Raw genomic sequence first — 21,612 nt, 5'->3', positions numbered from 1 at the left:
CTTAAAGGCTGTGGGCTAAACACACACACACACACTGACACTGACACTGACACACACACATCAGAGAGAGCTGGCGTGACCAGGGAGACATGCTGTCTAGCTGTCTGTCTGATGGACGAGTGAGAGAGAGAGAGAGTGTGTGTGTGTGTGTGAGAGACTGAAAATGAGAGAGAGTGACAAAAAGTATATTCTTATCCGTGTGTCAGAGTGTGAGTATCCTTGTGTGTGTGTGTGTGTGTGTGTGAAAGAGAGAGATGGTGACTACTCTCATGAGAGTGTGTGTGTGAGTGAGAGAGAGTGTGTATGTGTGAGTGTGTGTGTGTGTGTGTGTATAAAGAGGCTTGTAGCGTGACACAATGCTGACCAGAGGGGAGGATCACAGTCTTACACACCACTAATCACACAAACTGGGAGGATCACACACCATTAACACACTCTCTCTCACACATACACACACACACACATTCACGAACGGATCGGAGAGTCATAAAGTCAAGGAGATCAGAAAGTTAAGAAGAGTATGACCACTCCCTTGCATACACACACACACACACACACACACACACACACACACACACAGTGTGTTGTGTCACTCCCTCATACCACAAACCTAGACCTTAAGGCCACAACCTGAGGCTCAGTTTCCCAAAATAAAACAGGAAAACTTACACTTTACCTCCGAATACTTAAATTACATCTCTTCATCTTTTCTCACCATCATCACATACGATTGCCTCCTCTCAGTGCAGTTGGTGCCTTTAACCTAAATGTTTCCTTTATAGTCATTTAGCTGCAGCAGCGACACAAGTATAAATACAAGAAGAGATAAAAAACTAGAGATAACCGCCTCGCAGTTGTATGACTTTGTTTTATCATTGTAAAGACAGTCTTTATTTATTGAACATATATAATTATTAGGTGAACTTAAAGGATTTTGGTGTCTGCAAATGTAAGTGACAGCACTTTGTTTTCTCAGCTTACAGTGGTAAGCAAAACATTATGATGTCACAGTGAAGTTGACCTTTGAACTTTTGGATATAAAATGTCATCACTTCATTTTATCCTATTAGACATTTGTATGAAATTTTGTCATAATTACCTCCGCCAAGGAAGTTATGTTTTCGGTGCCGTTTGTTTGTTTGTCTGTTAGCAGGATTACGGAAAAACTACCGGCCCGATTTTCATGAAACTTGGTGGAAGGGTGTAGCATGGGCCAAGGAAGAACCCATTACATTTGGAGTGGAGCGGATCCAACTCACGAACAAGCAGTAATAGCACGAACCTTGGCGGAGGTCTGCGCTCTCTGAGTGCCCTTCTAGTTAGCATATGAATTCTTGAGTTATGGCCAAAAACGTCTTTTGTGAGGTCACAGTGACCTTGACCTTTGACCACCAAAATCTAATCAGTTCATCCTTGAGTCCAAGCGGACGTTTGTGCCAAATTTGAAGAAATTCCCTGAAGGCGTTCCTGAGATATCGCGTTCACGAGAATGGGACGGACGGACGGACGGACGGACGGACGGACGGACGGACGGACAACCTGAAAACATAACGCCTCCGGCCACAGAGGCATAAAAACATCTTCTGGTCATATTGCTGGGCAGAAAAACAACTACAATCCAAATCAGAGCCATTCTGAAAACACAAACACATTTAAAAAAAAAACATCCACCACCACTGACACCAACTAATTAAAGGCAGACAAGTTTTTCAACACTTTCCTCTTCTCCTCTGGGTTCAGTCTTGCACATATAAAGGTATATTAACACATATACTTCATTTAGCCTAAAATAAATAAAGAATTAAAAGCTTAAGCCAGACCGCCTCCACAGCAAAGTCAAGCAAAGAGGAATCTGATTAAGAGTTTTTCATTTAAGACTCTTTTAGACTCTCCAGAGCAACATACATACAGTGAATGCAGCAGTAGAGTCAGGTTGAATTTCTTAATCTGTAAGGACTGCAGGCAGCGATCTATCACTTCACCCAATCAAACAGGTTGTCAGTAGCGGCATAGCAACAGCGGTAACCAGGACCAGCGCTTCCCACAAGCATCTGTTGAACGCCGCCGGTAAAAAACGAGGTGGCTGGCGGACAGAGGGGCTAACGGCAAACTAAACGCCTCCATCCTGCCAGGTGCCATGGAAACAAAATGGGTTTTCAGGGAAGCCGATGAAACGGCAGCGCTGCCTGCCATGTTTCACCTCCTCTACACCCGCTGGACTCATTTTTCTCCTGGAACCGTTCAAGAGAAAAACTGCTGCTTGTTAGCCGCCGGGAAATATTCTCCATCGCTCAAATACTGTCACTCCCACTCCCAGAGAGGCCTAATCTGCCTCATCCAGATTATCCATTGATCAATTTATAATCCGCAATATAGAACGAGGAAATAATCTAAATTCTGCCCCACCACAGCGATCCTCTCTTCACTAGCCCCTCCCACCTGAGGGCCGAGACAGAAACCAGGGGCGCGTTCAATCGGCCCGAAACATAGCAAACAGTCATTTTAAATGGAAACAAACGTCCTGTTGCAAAGTGTTTGTTACAGGTTGTTATGGACTGAGTCTTCAGTTGTGTGTGTCCTCTGAGCCAATTGCACATCAGTATGACAGGTGTTTGTACGTAGCCAATGAAAATGCAGAATCACCCCGGGGTCAAACATGCCTCAAAAGCCGTAGCAAAAAGTTTCCCACCGTTGGGAGTTTTGCACCGTAGCAAAACAGTGCAAACTTCGAACATGGCCCAGGGTTTGTCCACACTTGAGTAACAGTAACACCTATTTCTAGATTAGTTATGTTCAAGTGGTGGTGTACTACCCTGTAAATGTAGATACTGCCGTTTTTGCATGGTGCGTCCTATCATTACATGTTGGCCTATATTTAGTGACCATTATGTTGAATTTTGTACATAGATTTCTGGAGAAGTTCATAGATAAATCTTGCAGGTGCATGTCAGAAAAAAGGCCGTCAAAGTCTTAGAATAAATACAATAGATTGCTGTGCACTGCACTCTAGTATATCAAAAGGAAGTAAGCATTTAAGAGTGTAATGCCTCTGAAACAAGCTTCCTGCCATTAGCAGGGAATCAGAACTTCTCTCAGTATTCAAGTCCAGACTCAAGACTTTGCTCAGCGCAGCCTACAGCTACCTTCGTTCCCACAGCATCAGCCAATATCATTTCTCTTTGTTTACTTTACTTGGAGATGCACTTATTCCATCTCTTGTTTTTGCCTCCGTTTGTGTCCTTAGTTTTCTGTAAAGCACTTCATGACAATCCTGTTTCTTAGAAAGCCCTCTATAAAAAGAAACTTGAGTAGTTCTCCATCACTTTTACCTCAAAAGTCTTTTGTTGACATGGTGGATGTGTTAATGATTTGTAACAAGGCAGATGGCCGTCTCCCATTCATCGACCCTCAAGTCTCCGCCTGCCTCACTCTCTTGTTGTGTGAAAACCTCACTCCAAGTTTGGTGATTTCCATGGTTTTTACTTGAATTGTAAAAAAAAAAAAACTACTACTTTAATTGCACTATATTGAGCTAACGACTCCCTGTCTGGTCTTATCAACCGGTGTTTGTCTATGGCATATGTTGCGGTGCTTGGTTATGTGTTTTATCATGTTTTTATTGGTCTTACTTTGTGTTTTTACTGTAAACCCTGTCTGTAAACTGCAAATTTCCTTTACGGGACGATAAAGTTTGAATGAACTGAATGAATAAAGGTTTATATGACTCTTTATGGGTTGAGTAACTTTCCTACGCTTAGGGTTCATTCATGGAACTCGACCTAAAACCAGTTTAAAAATAAAGGGGGCATCAATTGGAAATTTAGGTTGTTTTTCTTTCCTCCTGAGAAGAAACCATTTGGTGGATGCTTTTACCCAACCCTTCCAGTACCATACATCCCATGCATAGGTTTTGCCAGTGGGAATCGAACCCCTAACCCTCTCAGTGTTAGTCTATGGTTTACCAACTGAGCTAAATGGGCGCAAAACTTTACATTCTGGAGGTACAAGGTTTCTATCTGACAGCAGAGATGAACCTAAGCTCACTAGCAGACTCTTGGAATAGCCTCTGGGGGGTCAGAGGTCAAACGGCCATCAACAGCGCTGTCGACGGCCCGCGGCGACAGACTTTTCGGCAGACCTCCGTCTCCGTGACGACCGCTTACAGCAGCGGGGAGTGGCTCCCGACACCCGGCCGGCCGGGCCTCCACCGCGTGACACGGCCGCCATGTATAAATCACTCCGGCCGGAAAACAATGGGCCCATATGCAGCGCTCCCATAAAGCAGGACCGCCCCGCTCCACATGCTGCCTCTCTGGAGGTCACAGCCAGGGGAAACTTCTCCCCGTCTCACTCTCCGCTGCTTTGGTATTCCCAGCCTGTCTGCCTCTTTAACCCAACACTAAGACACGGCCTGCATTTACATGGAGCCTTTAATTCCACTAATAATAATGCATATGCATATGAGTATTGTCCATAGCATTGCATAGGATCATATTTATTTTTATGAACAATTTTATAATTAGGAATTCCTACATTTTTTATTTTAATTTTTAATTCTATTTTTAATCTATATTATACCTTATTTTATACTGTACTATTGTAATATGCTTTGGCAACATACTATATACACTAGGCTACTCTGATTCCTGCCAGTAAAGCTTTTTCTGAATCTGAATCTAATCAGAATAGCAGCCCAATCAGAGTAAAAATGTCTCATGTGACCACCTCAAAATTTCCGTCATGTAAATGCTCCTTCTGATCACTTTCATTGGTTGGAATATCTCTACTCTTTCTGGTAAGCAACATCAGTGATGTTTACTAGAGAATTTGAATAATTGCGGGTGCAAAACAAAACTGGGTCGTGTTTGGAACGGGACACTACTCACACTACACACACTACATGCAACATGTAACTCTATGGCACATGTAGTATGTTTAGTATGGCAGAATCACATTCTGAACACAGTCCCGACTTTTTTTTTAGTTAGAAACATTTTGACATGTGGCAGCTGTGGCAGGCTAAAGCTCATTCTGCACTCGCCTTCTCCCGATTAATAACTGTTAGAGTCTATATATTCTAAAATATATATTCTGTTGCTTCATCAAAAAGAACAGCAGTAAAGCTAATGGTAAAAAGTAAGCCCATGTTAGAGTGCTGGATCCAGTATTTTGCACGTCAGGAACTTTTATTCTGATTCCACACGTTGGAGCATGTAAACACACACCTTGTGGGGATCATTCTGTTTAACGCTCATGTAAACACTTGCGGGGGGGGGGGGGGGGGAATCTCCAATCAGAACGATTTCATTCAGAATTAAAAAAAATATGGCTCATGTAACCGCAGCTGCTGTCTGCCTCTCCAGGAAAAAGGAGCAGAAGCCTTTTCACTGCAGGCTGAAAGCTCATGTCTTCAGAAAGGAACCCGATGTTCTGTGCATCCCCCTCTTCCGCTGAATCACATCGCCTCCCCACTCTCTTCCTCCTCCTGTACTCGCTCTGAAGCAAAACCGCAGCATTTCAGCGGCAGGTTTTCCATGTAGGTGGAGAGAGAAATAGAGAAAGTAGCAGTCCGCATCGCTCCTTAGCTCCCATTTCGTTTTTCTAGCAACTCTCCATCATTCCGTCTTCGTTCTAGTTTCACAGGAACACTGTCACGGTGCTGAGGAATTTACGCTTTTTCTATCATTGCACTCATTGAAAGTTGCTCTGGATTAAGAGTCAAATGACTAAAACGAAGCACACTGCCCTTTCTCTCCTTTCTTTATCCACCCTCTCTCTTTCTTTTCTTCTGTTTCTCGAACACCATGCGACTCTTCCGCTCGACAGGCTTCCCACCTGACTCTCTTCCCCTCTGTGAAAGGCCTAGCTAAGGACATAGTGACATTTCCCATGTCACTCTCCCCTCGACAGCCTGATCTAGGGCTATCTCTCTTTTTTTTTAGTCTCTCTCGCCCTCGGTTCGGGCCGTCTCTCTCTCTCTCTTTTCTCTGCCTTAAAGAAAAAGTCCACCTTCGCACATTCTTACACTGTTACATATCATAGATCGATGATGTTATTTTGCGATGTAGTGTACTTTTTGGTGAACTCAGTTTCCCTCAACCTGCTTTGTCTACTTCTACTTCATTTAGTGATTTCCTACATTTCCCAGAATTCCTTCAGCAACCCCCAGAGAACGTGCCTGAACTTCTTGCATTTCAGCGGTTGGCTTTACGTGCAGAGAGCAACAGTGATCAAGTAAGAGCAAGAGAGGCCTAACGCAAAGCCCAACCTGTCTCTCTGCTGCATTGCATTCTGGTCTCTCTCCTGCTCCTGTGGGTGGAGAAATTGGTCTCTCTCCTCTTCTGCGATGGATTTCTCCCTGTGTGATTGCTGAACATCTCCCGGTGCAAAATGGCGGCTCTAGAAAGAAGCCCTCCCTCTTTGATTCTGAGGGACTGACACCAAAACCTGACGTTTACCGCTGATGTTTTACATCCTGAAACATTTCCTCATATCAAACTCCACTGTAGCTGCTGGAAACACAGTCTACGTTTGGCCAGTTAGACTAAGAGTCTAACAGCGTTTCTGCCGGGAATTGAACTCGGGTCTCCTGCTTGAGAGTCTGCAGTCTGTGTGTTTTCACAGGTTCCGTCATTTCCATGCTTCCCGTTCATTTTCTACGCAAGTGGCCGTGCAATGCATTCTGGTAGCACTGCGTAGGGCTGAACAATTAGTCGAAATCGCAATATGGCCTACTGCAATATTTGTTAAAGGCGAAATGTGTGTCAAAATACCATTTTAAATTAAATATTGTGGTGCTGCAGAGATGTCCTGGCCTACACATTATATTCTACAGACTTAAGAAAACATCTTTGTTTGGTACAGTGTCACGTTGGCAGTTGTCGATCTAAAATGAAAACAGACTCAGCAGCTGCACGGCTTATTTCTCGCCTCAAATGTTTTCAGAAACACATTTCGGTGAACTATTTTCATAATAATATGAGAGAACGTTTCCAAACGAGCCGCCGTGTTTTTTCCAGTTTGAAATCCAGGGTCAGACAGCCAAACGAGTGAAAGCGTTCATCCAATCAGGTGCAGCCAGGAAGTGTTTGGTCTGTGGTCATGGAGGAGAACCACATCCATGAGGAAAACCTATAAAGTGGTGAACAGACCGACTGGCCGACCGACCGGCAATGCCATCCATGCTGCCCCTGCTGTCACTGGGCTAAAAATACACCAAAAAACAAAAAACGGACCATAAGATGCAAGGTGCATCACCAGTAGCGTTTTCTGAACAGTGTTAAAGTGTTTCAGGGTCTATTTTTCCTCTTAGAGGTCACAGCTCCCTCTCCCTTATCATCAGCCTTTCTGCTCTCTTAACCTCCTTTAAAAAGGTCACAGCTCTCTCTCTCTCTTTTAGACTGTATCTCTTCCTGCCTTCTTAACCTCTATAAGAGGTCACAGCTCTCTCTCTCTCTGTCTGTCTGTCTGCCTTCCCCCTCTTAATCTTCTATAAAAAGCTCTGTCTCTCCCCTGTACCTCCTTCACTATTCCAATGCTCTAGTCTTAACTCTCTGGTGGAAGTTTATTTATTTCAAAACGACAGTATCTCTAACCTCTGTGTGAATATGCTGCATGTGTGTTATATTGTCATTCAAGTGATGCATAAGTTGAATGTATTCTAGTTGTGTTACCCGTTTTTTTTGCTGGTTCTGTGATGTTTTTGTCATGAAAACATCAGTGAATCAAAGTTCCCAATCAGAATTTATATTGTTATTCTATAATCAATAACCGTGCTTGATCGGTTTCATCCTGATACTTTGGAGTGAAGGGATCTGCGGTTTGTTTGCAGCAACATTAATGCATTAGGGATTAAAGCTGCACTGTGCACCTTGGCGGCCACAGACAGCAGTGAGAGGAAGCCGTTTGAATTTGGAGGATTTCAATACAAGGAAATGATGCAACAAGAGATCAGTCAACTACTTGAAACCAGACAGTCTGTGATTGCTTTATAACCAAGGACACCAAAACAGACGAGGGAGGCAAAAGATCTAACGTTTTCCCTCAAAAAGTAGAAATATGTGACGTCAATCTTTGTATTTCAAAGATGCCCATAAAAGATGTATCTTCCAGTTTTGACTCATCACCTCCCTCACAATAACTGCGGTTACATGAGACATTTGTTTTCCATTCTGAATGAAATTCATTCCGAAGGAAGATTGCCAGGCGTTTGCCAAGTGTTTACATGAGCACTAAATATAACGATTGCATTGAGATGTGCGTTTACATGCTCCACAGTATGTAATCAGAATAAAAGTTTCTGACGTGCAAAACACTGAATCCAGCACTCTAACACAGGCTTATGTTTTTAAAAGATGGACCTGCGTCAGTTATTTCTTTACTGCTGTTCTTTCTGATGAAGCAACAGTTTTATCACAACATACGACTCCATAAGTGTCAGAAAAAGACGTTTTGTTTTGCCAACGCAATGATTGGGTCCATTTGTAATTTTCACCGCTGTAAACCGGAACTGGCCTGGAGAGGCGGAGTCAGGACTTCATATAAAATCGGGCTGCACTGCCTACATCAAGCCTGAGCGCCCCGGGGTTAATAACAAGCACATCCATTCGAATCCTCCTGGAAATAAAGGGTAACGTTATTGACGTTACTTAACGTTAAATGCGCAGAAAGAGGCGAGATAAAGAAAGTGATCAGAATGAGTGTTTACATGACATCGACCGGATTATGAAAGGGTTAAACCAGCCCTCTCAAACGGAAAGAAATTTCATTCAGATCGGCCAGTTTATTCTGCTTGAGGCGTTTATATGAGGCATTTTTATTCTGATTGGGCTGCTATTCTGATTAAAAGCCTCCATGTAAACACAGACGTGCTGCCAGCGGTCGTTCCCTGCACCATGTGGAGTTGTACGGGCAAAACCAAGAAGTCTCACACCTTGCTAATAGGTGGATTTTCTCTTGTTCAACCCAAACACATTAGACTATCAGTCCGCCTGCCTCCTTCATCTTCATTAGAAGCCACAGCAAGTCTCTCTCTCTCTCTCTCTCTCTCTCTCCCTATCCCTTCCACCACATTAGATCTCTCTCTGCTGTTTCTCCTACAACCAGTGGTGGAAGAAGTACTGAGATCTTTTACTGAAGTAAAAGTAGCAATACAACAATGTAAAGATACTCCATTACAAGTAGAAGTCCTGCATTCAAAATCTTACTTAAGTAAAAGTACATAAGTATTGGCAGCAAAATGTACTTAGAGTATCAAAGTAAACGTACTCATTATGCAAACTGTCCCCATTTAGAGAGTTATATTTTTCATAAATTATTGGAATATTAATACTGATTTATTGACATACATGTACATGTAAGCAGCATTTTAAAGTTGTCAACGTGAAGCTAATCTTAACAATTTAGCTATACTTTTGGGTAGTCTAATCTATAACAATGCTATTTTATAGTTATTTTATAAAGATGATCAAATGTTTTAAATATAAAATATTGATCTCAAAAGTAACTAGTAACTATAGCTGTGAAATAAATGTAATGGAGTAAAAAGTACAATATTTCCCTCTAAAATGAGGGTGTTGTACACACTACCAGTCAAAACTTTGGACCCACCTGACTGAATGTTCTATGTTTTTCATTCTCTTAAAGCCATTCTGATCTAAAGGCTTCTGCTTAAAATGTAAATAGTGAAGTTGATCCTATGTATGAATTTCTTTCCAAAGCCTTTGCCTTTCCATCAAGGCAAAGGGCGGCTACTTTAAAGAATCTAAAATATAAGATAGTTTTGATTTGTTTAACACTTTTTTTTGGTCGCTGCATAATTCCATTTGTGTTATTTCACAGTTTTGATGCCTTTACTGTAATTCTAAAATGTGGAAAATAGTAAAAAAATAGAGAAAAATGTGTCTGTGTCCAAACTTTTGACTGGTAGTGTGTAATAGTGAAGAAGCCATCACTCCTCCTACAAAGTGCATTGTGTCTGTTGATGTCTTGTTTACTTGTGGGATTAGTGTTTTGTGTACAAAAACTCACCAAGACTAATTCCTCGTGCCTGTAAACGTGTGCTGAGATTAAACTGATTATGACAAGCTATCAGTCTTCTTTCTTGAGGAGTCACACCGGGAAAGGTACAGCCATGCTTTCTCTCTCTCTCTCTCTCTCTCTATTCCCGCCTATGTCACTCTTCCACCCCTCATACTTTACCTCCGTTCAGCTATTAGCCTGCCTCTTCCCTCCCGTATCTATATCTGAGGTCATGCTAGGAAAAGATATCGCCGATCTCTCTCCTCTCCCTCTTTTCTTCCCGTCTCTCTCTCGGTCCCTATCAGTCAATCCCTCTTTCTCTCTTTCCTCCACTCAGTCACAACACAATCGCTCTTCCACTCCACACACTTCCATCGCAAATCCCTTCCCCTCTCCGCGAGGTCACGCCAAGAAAAAAAAAAAAAACGTACGTTCACTTTATCTCTCTTTCCTGCTCTCGCCCTTCAACCGCCGTCGCTCCTCTAATCCTTCACGACTCTTGCTCTATCTCTCTCGCTCTCTTTTTTTAGGCTGTCGGCTTGCCTTCCTGCTTTCCTCCACCTCTTATAAAAGGGTCAAACTAGGACAGGTACTGCTGCTCTCTCTCCCTCTCTCTCTCTCTCTCTCTCTCTCTCTCTCTCTCTCTGTTCCCACCTCTAACATCCAATGTCCTAGGATTCTCGCTTCCAGCATCGTTTACCTCACAGAGAGGTCACACTACAAAAACGATACTGCCACTCTTTCTTCCTCTCTCCCATCTATTAATCTCTCCCTCCCTCCTGTCTCTCTCAATTTCTCTCCCTTCTCTGGGTCTCTCTCTCTCTCTCTCTCTCTCTCTCTCTCTCTCTCTTTGCCCCCCCTCCTTCGCTCATCCACTCCGCCGCGACTCTCTCCTACTCTCTCTGTTAGGCTATCAGTCTCTGCTGGGCTTAGCGGCTCGTTCCTAATCAGCTTACTGCCAATGAGACTAAGCCTGAGCTGAAAAGGCGATTGAGGGAGGCCGTTTAGCCAGTGGCTGACAACTGGCAATAGCTGGGGGGGGGGGGGATGGTGTCGATAAAACTTAGCAGGGAGGGGAGGAAAAAAAGGAAACTAATATATCATCTGGGGGTTTTAAGAGAGCGGAGACCGACTTGAGAGTGGAGATACGGGGGGGGGGGAGACAAAAGAGGAAGAGTGTTGGTGAGGTCGTTCTGCGTGGCGAAGGCCGGCACGAGGCGAGACAATCCCTCCTCCAGGCTCCAGGGAGACTATTCAACTGCTAAGCTACACCGCGGCCCTGCGAGGGCCACGAACCACCACAATAACATCAACTCTTTTAGCACCAACTAGCCGGGGTGGGTTTTTTTTTTTTTTTTTTTTTTTTCGCCTAAGCCGTGGATAAAAACTGGGATGTTTTCCAAATGGCCCAGTTTTTAGAGTTCCCCCTCAAAATTCCTGCCCTCGCCGTACCATTAGTTACAGTGGAAGGCGCGTCGGAGAACAAAGGTTTGGCCGTTGAAAGCTGTTTGGGGAAAAAAGGCTGCGGAGGGAAAGCTGCTGCCGCTGCAAGAGCGGAGCCGGATGTCCAGAATCAAAAGGGATGCTCCCATTCCTCGGTCCACAGACCCCGTCCAACTCCTCAACAAGAGCTGTGTGTTTTCTAGAGGAGTTTTAAATGTGTCAGTATTGCTCTGGAAAAGAGTGCCATAGTTAAATGTATGTATACTGAACAAACATATAAATGCAAAAGTGGACTTTGGTCCCATGTTTCATGAAATAAAAAGCGTATTTCCTCGAATCTTGTGCACAAACTTTGCTTACATCCCTCTTAGTGAGCGTTTCTCCTTGGCCAAGAATGATTTTCTTATATGAACTGCGACAAAGTAAAGTCTTCCAAGTTCAATTGTTGCATGCTGCGTTTATATTTTTGTTCAGTATATATTAGAGCTGCAATGATTAATAGATTAATCGATTAGTTGTCAACTATTGAATTAATCGCCAACTATTTTGATAATCGATTAATCGGTTTGAGTAATTTTTTAAGAAAAATAAGTCAAAATTCTCTGATTCCAGCTTCTTAAATGTGAATATTTTCTGGTTTCTTTCCTCCTCTATGACAGTAAACTGAATATCTTTGGGTTGTGGACAAAACAAGACATTTGAGGACGTCATCTTGGGCTTTGGGAAACACTGATCCACATTTTTCACCATTTTCTGACATTTTATAGACCAAACAACTAATCGATTAATCGAGAAAATAATCGACAGATTAATCGACAATGAATATAATCGTTAGTTGCAGCCCTAGTATATATATCGCTGTTGTCGGGTGAAAACCTGGTATCTCCAAAATGTCAACTTTTCAGGAAGAAAGAAAAGCAGCCTTGTTTTGAGCTTGATGACCGTGACCTTTAGAGTTTATCCAATGTTTTTATCCAATGTGTTTGTTTTCAGAAGCCTTAGGATGGTAGAATTTTCTCAATTCATGGAAGACCACGTGATCCTTTAAAACATGAAACTCTCCAAAATTGGAGTTACAAGGTTCTCACTCGACAGCGACGATATGATACGTGCTTCATTTAACTTGAAACTAGGAATGGAAAATGTTACAGGCCTGCTCGCCCTCTGGCAGGTACTTTCATGTCTGGGCTAGCACCAAATAGCCTCACTAGCCAGAACATGAATGAGAGGGAAAAGGGGATTTAACATGGAGATGGCAGCAAAACGCCAAAATCCTTCAGTTCCATCGCAGCTTGAAACAACAGAGCAGCCTGGAGGGATCATTTGCAAGATGAACCGCTGTGAGACGAGAGCTCGCCTCTTGTTCTCTCTCGTGTTCATTTGCTATTCGGGTCCCATCGAGACAAAACATCACACATGGCTGCTCGTCAAGTGACAGTTTTATTATTCCCCATTCGGGTCGCTTTTCATTGTCTCCCTCGAATTTAAAAACTTCAGATTCTCCTCTATATACGTACGGAGTGGATTTTGTGACCTCGGGGGCCGATGAAACCCGTTCAGAACACGTTCATGAAGTTTCAAAACAGCTATTCAAACATTTCTCTTAGTTCCTGAAAAGCTCACGTACTGGAGATGCAAGCTTTTAATCTGTCGTCGGCAATATGTGCCTCGTCACGTGGCACAGCTGAGCTGGCTGGTGGTGAGTCCCAGTGTGTGTGTGTGTGTGTGTGTGGGTGTGTGTGTGTGAGGGGGGGTGTGGGTTGGGCCTGGCAGCACCCATGGCCCAGTCTTTCTGTCTATCTATCTATCTGTCTGTCTGCTAGCCTCAACCAGCATTGAACGGCTCATTGGTCACAGTTTGGGGGGGTGGGAGGAGGAGGGGGAGGGGGTGGGAGGAGGTGGGAGGAGGAGGGGGTGGGGGGATCACAGGCAACAGGGAGGGGCTGCAAACCACAGACAAATTATACACCCTCCCCTAACACAGCTGGTCATATAACGAGGAAAAACATCCTCTTCGATCGAGCGTGCCGGGCAGGAAAATATGACACAAACTGCTGAATCCCCCCCTCCCCCCCCACTCTTCCTCCTCCTCCTCCTCCTCCTCTTCCCTTTCTGTGGTTGGATATTTCATCTGTCTCTGGAAATAGCCAACTGTAGCTACTGCATTGGAATATGGGCTTGGGTTTTCCTGTTTCCTTCTATTTTTATTTTTTTTATTTTTTTTACAACGCACAGGTGACTTCTTCGTCTTTCTCACGACACCTGCTGCCCCGACAGACCCGAACCAAAGTGGAAGTATTCTCTCTCTCTCTCTCTCTCCCTCCCTCCCTCCCTCCCTCCCTCCCTCTCTCTCTCTCTCTCTCTCTCTCCGCCTTGACTTGGTGGCAGCGGCAGCGTTTGGCCAGAAAACTGCTGAGCTCTCCGGTCTTTCCCAGCGTTGGCTAACTCTGCGGGTCAGATTTACATTTCTGGAAAACCAACACAGACCAAAACCATCCCCACCTCCCCTCCCTCTGAGAAAAAAATGCAGTCAGGAATTCTCTCTCTCTCTCTGTTCTCTCTCTCTTTTTTTTTGCCAAAAAAAGCTCTGGAATCAGACAAGTTCTTTAAAAAGAAAAGGGGGAAAAAAAAGCTTTGAATGGGAAAAGAAAAGAACAGATGAAGGAGTAGAAGAGAGGCAAAAGAGGGAGAGAGCAGAGAGAAAAAAAAAAACACTGGAGGGCAATTATCTGGGCTATTTCTGGAAGAGTGCTTTTCCATCCTCCAGTAGGGATGGAGGGAACAGGGAGGGTCTGTTTGGCAGCTGGCTGGAGGAGGTGTGGGGTGGAGAGATGGAGGGAGGGAGGGAGGGAGGGGGGGAGTGAACGAGTGCATGGGACCTATGAACCCAAAGGCTGTCCAGTAGTACATAAAGTACAGCAAGGCCTGTGGCTGTGTTCGCTCTTCCCTGGAGAACTGAGTTAGCTGAGAGTAGAGAGAGAGAGAGAGCATGAGAGGAAAAAGAGGTGGGTGGGAGGAGAGGAGAGAGCAAGAGAGAGAGAGAGACAAATAAAAAGGAAAAGGGCAAAAAAGAGAGATGTGAAGAGAAAAATACAGGGGACAAGAGAAAGAGATCAAGAGAGAAAAACTGTGATGTAGGTCTGACACTCAGTAGGTCAGTGATTCTCAACCTTTTTCATATCAAGGACCCTAATTTAGTCCACATTAGAGCCACAGACCCCCATTTGATGAGATTTCGTCTCTCGGACCCAAATCTGAGAATATTTTTATTGTTCGATATGATTTTGTCCAGAACTCCATGACTATCTGTATTGTTGGTAGAGAGATAACAGAGAAACCTATGATCAGTCATTCTTCTACATTCTCTAACTGTGCTCCTCAAGTCGCTAAGTTGGTCAGCAAGGCCAAGGCCTCCACCTGTTCCCTGGACCCCATGCCCACAGCCCTGGTCAAGGCATGCCTACCTACCCTTTGCCCCATCATGGTGGACATTATCAACTCCTCCGTGGAATCTGGCATGGTACCCTCCAGCTTCAAAATGGCCTCAGTCACGCCTATCCTCAAAAAGCCAGGTCTGGACCTGGATGACCTCAACAACTACCGGCCGATCTCCAACCTTCCTTTTCTCAGCAAAATCCTGGAAAGGGCAGTTGCCGCTCAACTCCATCAGCTAGTATTCATCCACCTAGTATGTCCAATGGGATATTTGTGATCAACAATACAGACTCATGACCAATAGTCGATTTGTACACAAATTTCAGCGGGGATGGTGGGGTTTTATGGGGACAAACAATTTGATCGTGAGGAAGACAGCATGGAAGGTGGGGGACCAACTCTTTACCCTTTTGTTTATATTGTAACAGCACAAAGGTAATTCTATACTCAAAAGACATGGATGTTAGGGATGTTAGGTATCAGATACTCCTGCCAATGCCCTTAACCAAGGCACTGGCCTCAGAATTGGAGTTGGTACCCAGGCGCTGTGGCTGGGCATGGCTCCTGAGCAGTTAGGATGGGTCAGATACAGAGGATCACAAGAGGTGGAGGTTTGATAACTATAAATTTAAAGTTTAGATAAGATAAAATAGATAGCTACATATTCCTTCACTCTCCTCGATTGTAATTTCAGTTACAAAGATGGCTCATGTGAAAATGACAATATTTCTATCAGTTTACAAGTTAAATTCACCTGAACACGTTGCTTTATCACTCACATTGGTTTGAAAATAAGACAGAATGTCTAGATTCTTCTTTCTCTACATTTTAACACAACCTGTCAGCTCCGCGGCTCAGATTAAACTGTCTGTGCTTGTCATTTGATTGTGCGATTATTTAATATGGCCCGACTTCCCGGTTGGGTGGAGTTTTCCGATTTTAAGCAGTGTGATTGGCCCGAAGGTTCAAACACCACCCAGCTGGCAAATTTTGGTGTTAAAACGGAATCAACCAGTTGTTTAAGCGCTCTGTTAGAACCGGAACGTGTGTTTCATCATCAAATTCACTGTCGGAACACAGTTCTTCACAGTTCTTCACAGTTCTTCTTTTTTCCGCTATGAAAAGATTCAGGGATAGTCAAAAAAAGAGTTCCCGGCCCACCGGGTATTCTCTCGGATTTGCTGAAAACTCCAGATGCGCTATATTCTCTAAAATGATTAAATATCAATAATAAGTGGCTTACACATTTCTTGATTGAATGGTATCTTAGTGCCATAAAGAGGGGATGAAGGGGGGGGGGGTGGCAGTTTTACAAAGGGGATGGTTTTTGACAATTGTTATTTCAAGGGGGATGGCATCCCCTCGCATCCCCCCTCAAATCGACTACTGCTCATGACATCCGCACAAGAAGTGTATAAAAGCTAGAGATTCCCCAAGGAAAACATCTGTCCTGCTGGCTGCCAAGCCTGGCACCAAAGGATTCAATTGAAAGCGTGATGGAATAAAAAAAATTTAACGCTTCAGCATAGTTTCAAGATATCTATACTGTCTCATCATTCATCACCTGTAAAAAAAAAGGTGTCAAGAAAGATGTCAACCAAAACCACAAATCATAGCGGCTAGGTCTAATCATCCTGCTGTTTTCAGTTGTCAGCTGGTGTCATCAAACCTGCCTGCAAGTCCTCACACCAATTTCACTGCTTATTTTTCAAGTCAGGCGATCAAACTCAACTTGAAACTCGCGAGGCAGATTTTCATTCTGAATGTCGAGTTAAAGAACAAACCCTTTTAGCGGAGAGACAGAGAGAGATGATGAAAGAGACAGAAGATAGAGAGAAAAACAAGAGGGAGAGGACAAGAAAGACAAAGATCTAGTTAGCGAGTTGCGGAGCCTAAAGATAAAGCAAAATCTGGTGGTAAATTATAATACAGAAGGCCTGTGGCTGGAGCTCAAGGCCCTTTTTCTGGAGGAGAGAGATACACAAGGAGGAGGAGAAAGTAGGGGAGAGAGTGAGAATAGGGGATAGAGAGAAAGGAAGGAGGAAGGAAGAGAGGAAAAAATGGGGTTAAAAAACTAATTTAGTCCACATTAGAGCCACAGACCCCCATTTGATGAGATTTTGTCTCTCAGACCCAAATCTGAGAATATTTTTATTGTCAGATATGATTTTGTCCAGAATCCCATGACTGTCTGTATTGCAGGTAGAGAGATAACAGAGAAAGCACGATCGAAACAGTCATTCTTCTGCATTCTCTAATTGTGCTAACTTCTTGTAAATGAAATAATGGTGAAGTTTAACAATTCATCAATTTGCTGGGGACCCCCCTGGAACCCCCTCAAGGACCCCCTGGTGGTCCCCGGACCCCACGTTGAGAACCACTGGTGTAGCGGGAGGGGAAAAAGCTGGAGATAAAACTACAGACTGGGTTGCAGAGCCTGACACCGAGCGAGACCCTGAATCTACAAGACCGAACCCTTCAGCGAAGAAACCGGGGCAGGGAGGAGAGGAGGAGGGATGGAGGAGAGAGGGAGGAGAGGGAGGAGAGGAGGGGAGGAGGAGGAGGAGGGTTCGCAGCAGCAGAAGCAGCACAATGCGTCAGTGTAGCCCCTCAGCGAGGCCTCGAAACAAGGCACAATGGCTTCACTGTCAGCCGGCCTTCTCCTGCACTTCCACAGGTCTCCCTGACACCATGCCTCTCCCCTCGCTCAATAACCAGCACAACAAGCTTTTCAGGGCCGGAGCAACGGTCTGCTCCTCCGCCGCGCCCCTGAAAGAGGCCATTCTGCACTCAACGGTCACTCCCCCCCCCCCCCCCCCCCCTAAACATTTCTTCATTCCAATGCCACAACTGACTCGGTATGAGAGAATGAGACATTATCAGTGAGTTTGTTGCCTGCCGGGCCGTAGGGCAGGTTGTTGTTGTTGTTGTTCCTAATGGCTTGTGGGGTAGTGCGCATTCAACGCTACAAAGTGCAGAGTTCAGCGCTTTTTTTATCGACAAATGGACGGATGTTTTTAAAGCCCGCGCTGTCCTGTTCCATTCAGGAAAAAGACAGAGAAATGAAAGCGCAGGATGAATGATTCAAGACAGTGATGCACATCAATGATTCACTGGCGAGACATGAATGCGTTTTAAAAAATTTAAACGTGGTCGGACGCTTCAGGAAAGAGCGTCCATTCTTAAAAAAAGAAAACACACACACACACACACACAAGAAAAAGGGCTTTCCAGTGAAGCCGTTCTTCAAAAACATCAAAGGCAACACATGAAACTGGAGAAGGGCCTTCATTCACGGAGCAGGTCGGCTTTCCAAGGAAGAGATTTGCCAATCTGGCTGCACCCATTAGCCAACTGGAGCGGCTGAAATCCAGCAGCTCCTCGGCTCTGCTGTGGTCCATTGTCAATATTGATGTGCTGAATTCATAGATGCTGCCTGCAATATTCTGTCATTGATAAATACTGGTGTGAAATCATGTGTCTTGACACATTTTTTTTACGTTGGCAGAACAACAGCATCTGTTTGGCCTGGAAAACTGCGGCCCAAAGATCTTCTATGTGCTTGAGTTCATATCCACTTTGAGAACAAAACCATTATTGAAAGATGTTTTTCATTCGATGTTTGGATTATGAAGGATCCAGTCTGTGGAAGTGTTTTCATTTTGTTAACAAATGTCTAGTCTAGTCTTATAGCCCTTTATCGCAGTCAAGTCTCAAAGGGCTTTACATACCATCATACTAGGGCTGGGTGATATGGTTGAAATCAATATCATGATAATCATAGGGATTTTTCTCGATATCAATATATATCACGATATGGTTCATGTATGCAAAATCACGGTAAATTATCAAATTAATGTTCATCTCATTGAACCGAATGGTGATGTTAGGTGTGATGTCAAACAAAACAGGAATATTCAAATAATATTCCTACCATACCTCATTTTTTTAAAAGTTTAAGTAAAATGTGCTTGTCATCATCAATTCAGACAGCAGAAATGTGTGTCACGATATTAAAATATCTTCATATCATCACAATATGATTCCACTGAAAGACAATAAACGATAATATTGAATTATCGCCCAGCCCTACATCATACATCGTACATATACATACAGTGTATATATATATAAATGTATTGCCCAAATGTATCGCAATATTCACGAAATATTGCGATACTCGATAATATCGGATATTGGCCCAAGCCTAATATATACAAGCACATCATATACATCCTGGACTAGGTTGTTTACATACTTAATATACATTGTTTACTACACCATATACATACTACACATGATATACTACATCACACACTACACACAAACACACTCTATGGTCTTCAGTCCACCTGAGCTGCACGTCTGTGGACTGTGGGAGGAAGTTTGCATGTTCTCCCACATAAACACGGGGAGAACACGCAAACTCCACACAGAAAGGACCGGGGCGGGGAATCGAACCCACAACCCACTTCTTGCGGTGAGGCGGCAGTACTGACCACTGAGCCCGGGGGGGTGTTCTGACCTCTGACCTCTGACCTCCCTGCTGAGGAGGGCAAGTGCAAAGACAATTTCCCTCCGAGGATCAATAAAGTATCACATTACTATCCTTTAAAAAGGATCATAATTGGTTAGATTTTGCGCCATCAATCATTTTGTCAGAGTAGGTGTTATTTTTTTCAAATAGTGGATATTTCCTTCCAGAACAAAACTCTTAATTTGGTCCAATTAGCGCGTTCTCAGGCTCAGTTTCCTGTAATCACCTTCCTTCCACTGGATGGTGAACCGGTTGGTGCAAAAGCAGCAGGGAAGGGAAATAATGAAATATGCTGATTAAAAACAGCTCGCAAGTGATATAAAATGATTGCATCAATGATCGTTATTACAATTTACTTGACAGCAGCATAGTTAGAGAAAATTCTTCGGGGGTTACCGTTAAATTGAATTGCTGTCTCCGTGTTTGCCTCCCTTCATATTTGTTTCCATGACCTGTTTTCAGCTCTTTCCCGCATGAAAGCAGGCATGCGCACACACACACACACACACACACACACACTGGCCTTGGAGTTTGTGATGTGTTTGTTCTCTGTTGTGTTTTTTTTTTATCTGTGTTTATGTCCCTCGCTGCTCTGTAAAGCGCTTTGTGACGAACCCGTTTTGTTAAAAGCGCTTTATAAATAAATTTCATTTGACTTGAAGAGAGGAAACCGGCGCTGAAAAGCCTCAACTGCCATAAACAGCAAACTATCAAACTCCTCGGTGGGTCTGAGAGCAAATGCACCGAATTATCGCAAAGCTCAGGACAGGGTTTACGAAGGCCTAGCAAACTGCAACCAGATGACTGCAGCTAAACTAACCGCAGAGCGAGGGAGTGGGGGGGGGGCGGGACCGGGGTTACATCCCCTTAATCACTAAACAGCTGCCTCTATATGACTCCTATAAACCTCCAAGATGGTACCTAAAACCAACATTAACTGAAAGAGGTTTAAAAACAGAGCCATAGGAAACCAATTTCCCCCAACGCCAAACAAACTGAAAAACCCTCAGCTTTTTCTCCGCGCTGCAGAAAAACCCATTAAATTGGTCTGAAAGGCTCGGCGTGGATCAGTCCTGTGAATGCGTGTCGCCGAGGGAGGGAGGGAGGGAGGGGAGGGAGGGGAGGGAGGGAGGGAGGGGGAGAGGAACAGCCAGAGAGACAAATCCTGGCAGAGAGAGAAGGTGTATCTCGGAAGAAAGAGGGGGAAAAAAAAAAATCCCACGGGGAGTCGAGAGGCGAGAGAACGGGGAGAACGAAACCGAGCGAGCGTTCTATCCGGGGAAAGAAAAAAAAAAAAAAAAGGAGAGGGGGGGGGGGGGGAGCATCTGTCCGCCTGTCGATGACGATTATTCTGGGCGACGGGAGAAGAAGTGCCGCCTCATCGTTACGGAGCGAACCCGCCGCCGCCGCCGCCGTCACGCCAGAAACAGGGCGGCCGTGACCCCCGATGGACGCTATTGCATCAGACCCTGCAAAAATCTCCAAATCGCCGACCCCCCCCCCCCCCCCCCCCAATACTCCACATTCATCTCCCCCTTTATTCAGCCTGGCATCTGTTGTTTACATTGAGGATTATTTCATGTTTTGTGGTATTGAGCAGACCCCAACATAATTAAATATGGATTTGTGTATTTGAAGTACTCGAGGCGGAGTTCATCAGTGTTGGGAGTGGTAAGAGAGATGGCCGATAGTGTTCAATAGTGTTCAATAGTGTTCAATAGTGTGGGGAGCATCTATTGTAGGTCAATAGCAATTAAGAGAATAGGTGGGTATCAGAGCAGGAAACCTTTCATCCACTGGACGCAATGGCTGGCGTATTCCAAAATTCACCAAACACTTCCTTTAATTTACCACCCAAGTACGATTTTTAGAATAGAGTAAGACCTGAGAATGATGGCTGGTTACCTGCTGAAGTGGCTGGAAGAGTAGACAGACTTATTATCCACTGTCAGAATGTACCAGAATGTAGATATACTCCATTGGAGAAATATCATGGAGAAATATGATCTCATCAATCTGTGATGTTCAATATATTCCAGGAGTTATTTTGTGATGAAGTTTTGTAAGTTACATTTCTGGTGTACCCACTTTCCCTCAACCTGCCTCGTCTACTTCTACTGCAGTTACTGATTTCCTACGTTTCCCAGAATTCCTTCTGATAAACCAGAGAGAACGGG

The 21,612-nt window shown here is 44.1% G+C and overlaps 1 protein-coding gene across 1 annotated transcript in view; it reads right to left on the bottom strand.

The window, feature by feature from the left end:
* The window catches only part of LOC139657960 (transcription factor IIIB 90 kDa subunit-like), a gene marked incomplete at its 3' end in the record, with an annotated part of 65,086 nt that overhangs the window by 6,861 nt on the left and 36,613 nt on the right, over positions 1–21,612 (bottom strand). The window lies entirely within an intron of this gene.

The sequence above is a fragment of the Centroberyx affinis genome, unplaced genomic scaffold, assembly GCF_046629955.1.
Source record: "Centroberyx affinis isolate AG114_WGS23_722 - 3 ecotype Tasmania unplaced genomic scaffold, CSIRO-AGI_Caff_v1 ptg002800l_1, whole genome shotgun sequence".
Classification (NCBI taxonomy): Eukaryota; Metazoa; Chordata; class Actinopteri; order Beryciformes; family Berycidae; genus Centroberyx; species Centroberyx affinis.
Note: the sequence above shows the minus strand (reverse complement) of the source record. Positions and strands in the feature narration are given on the sequence as shown.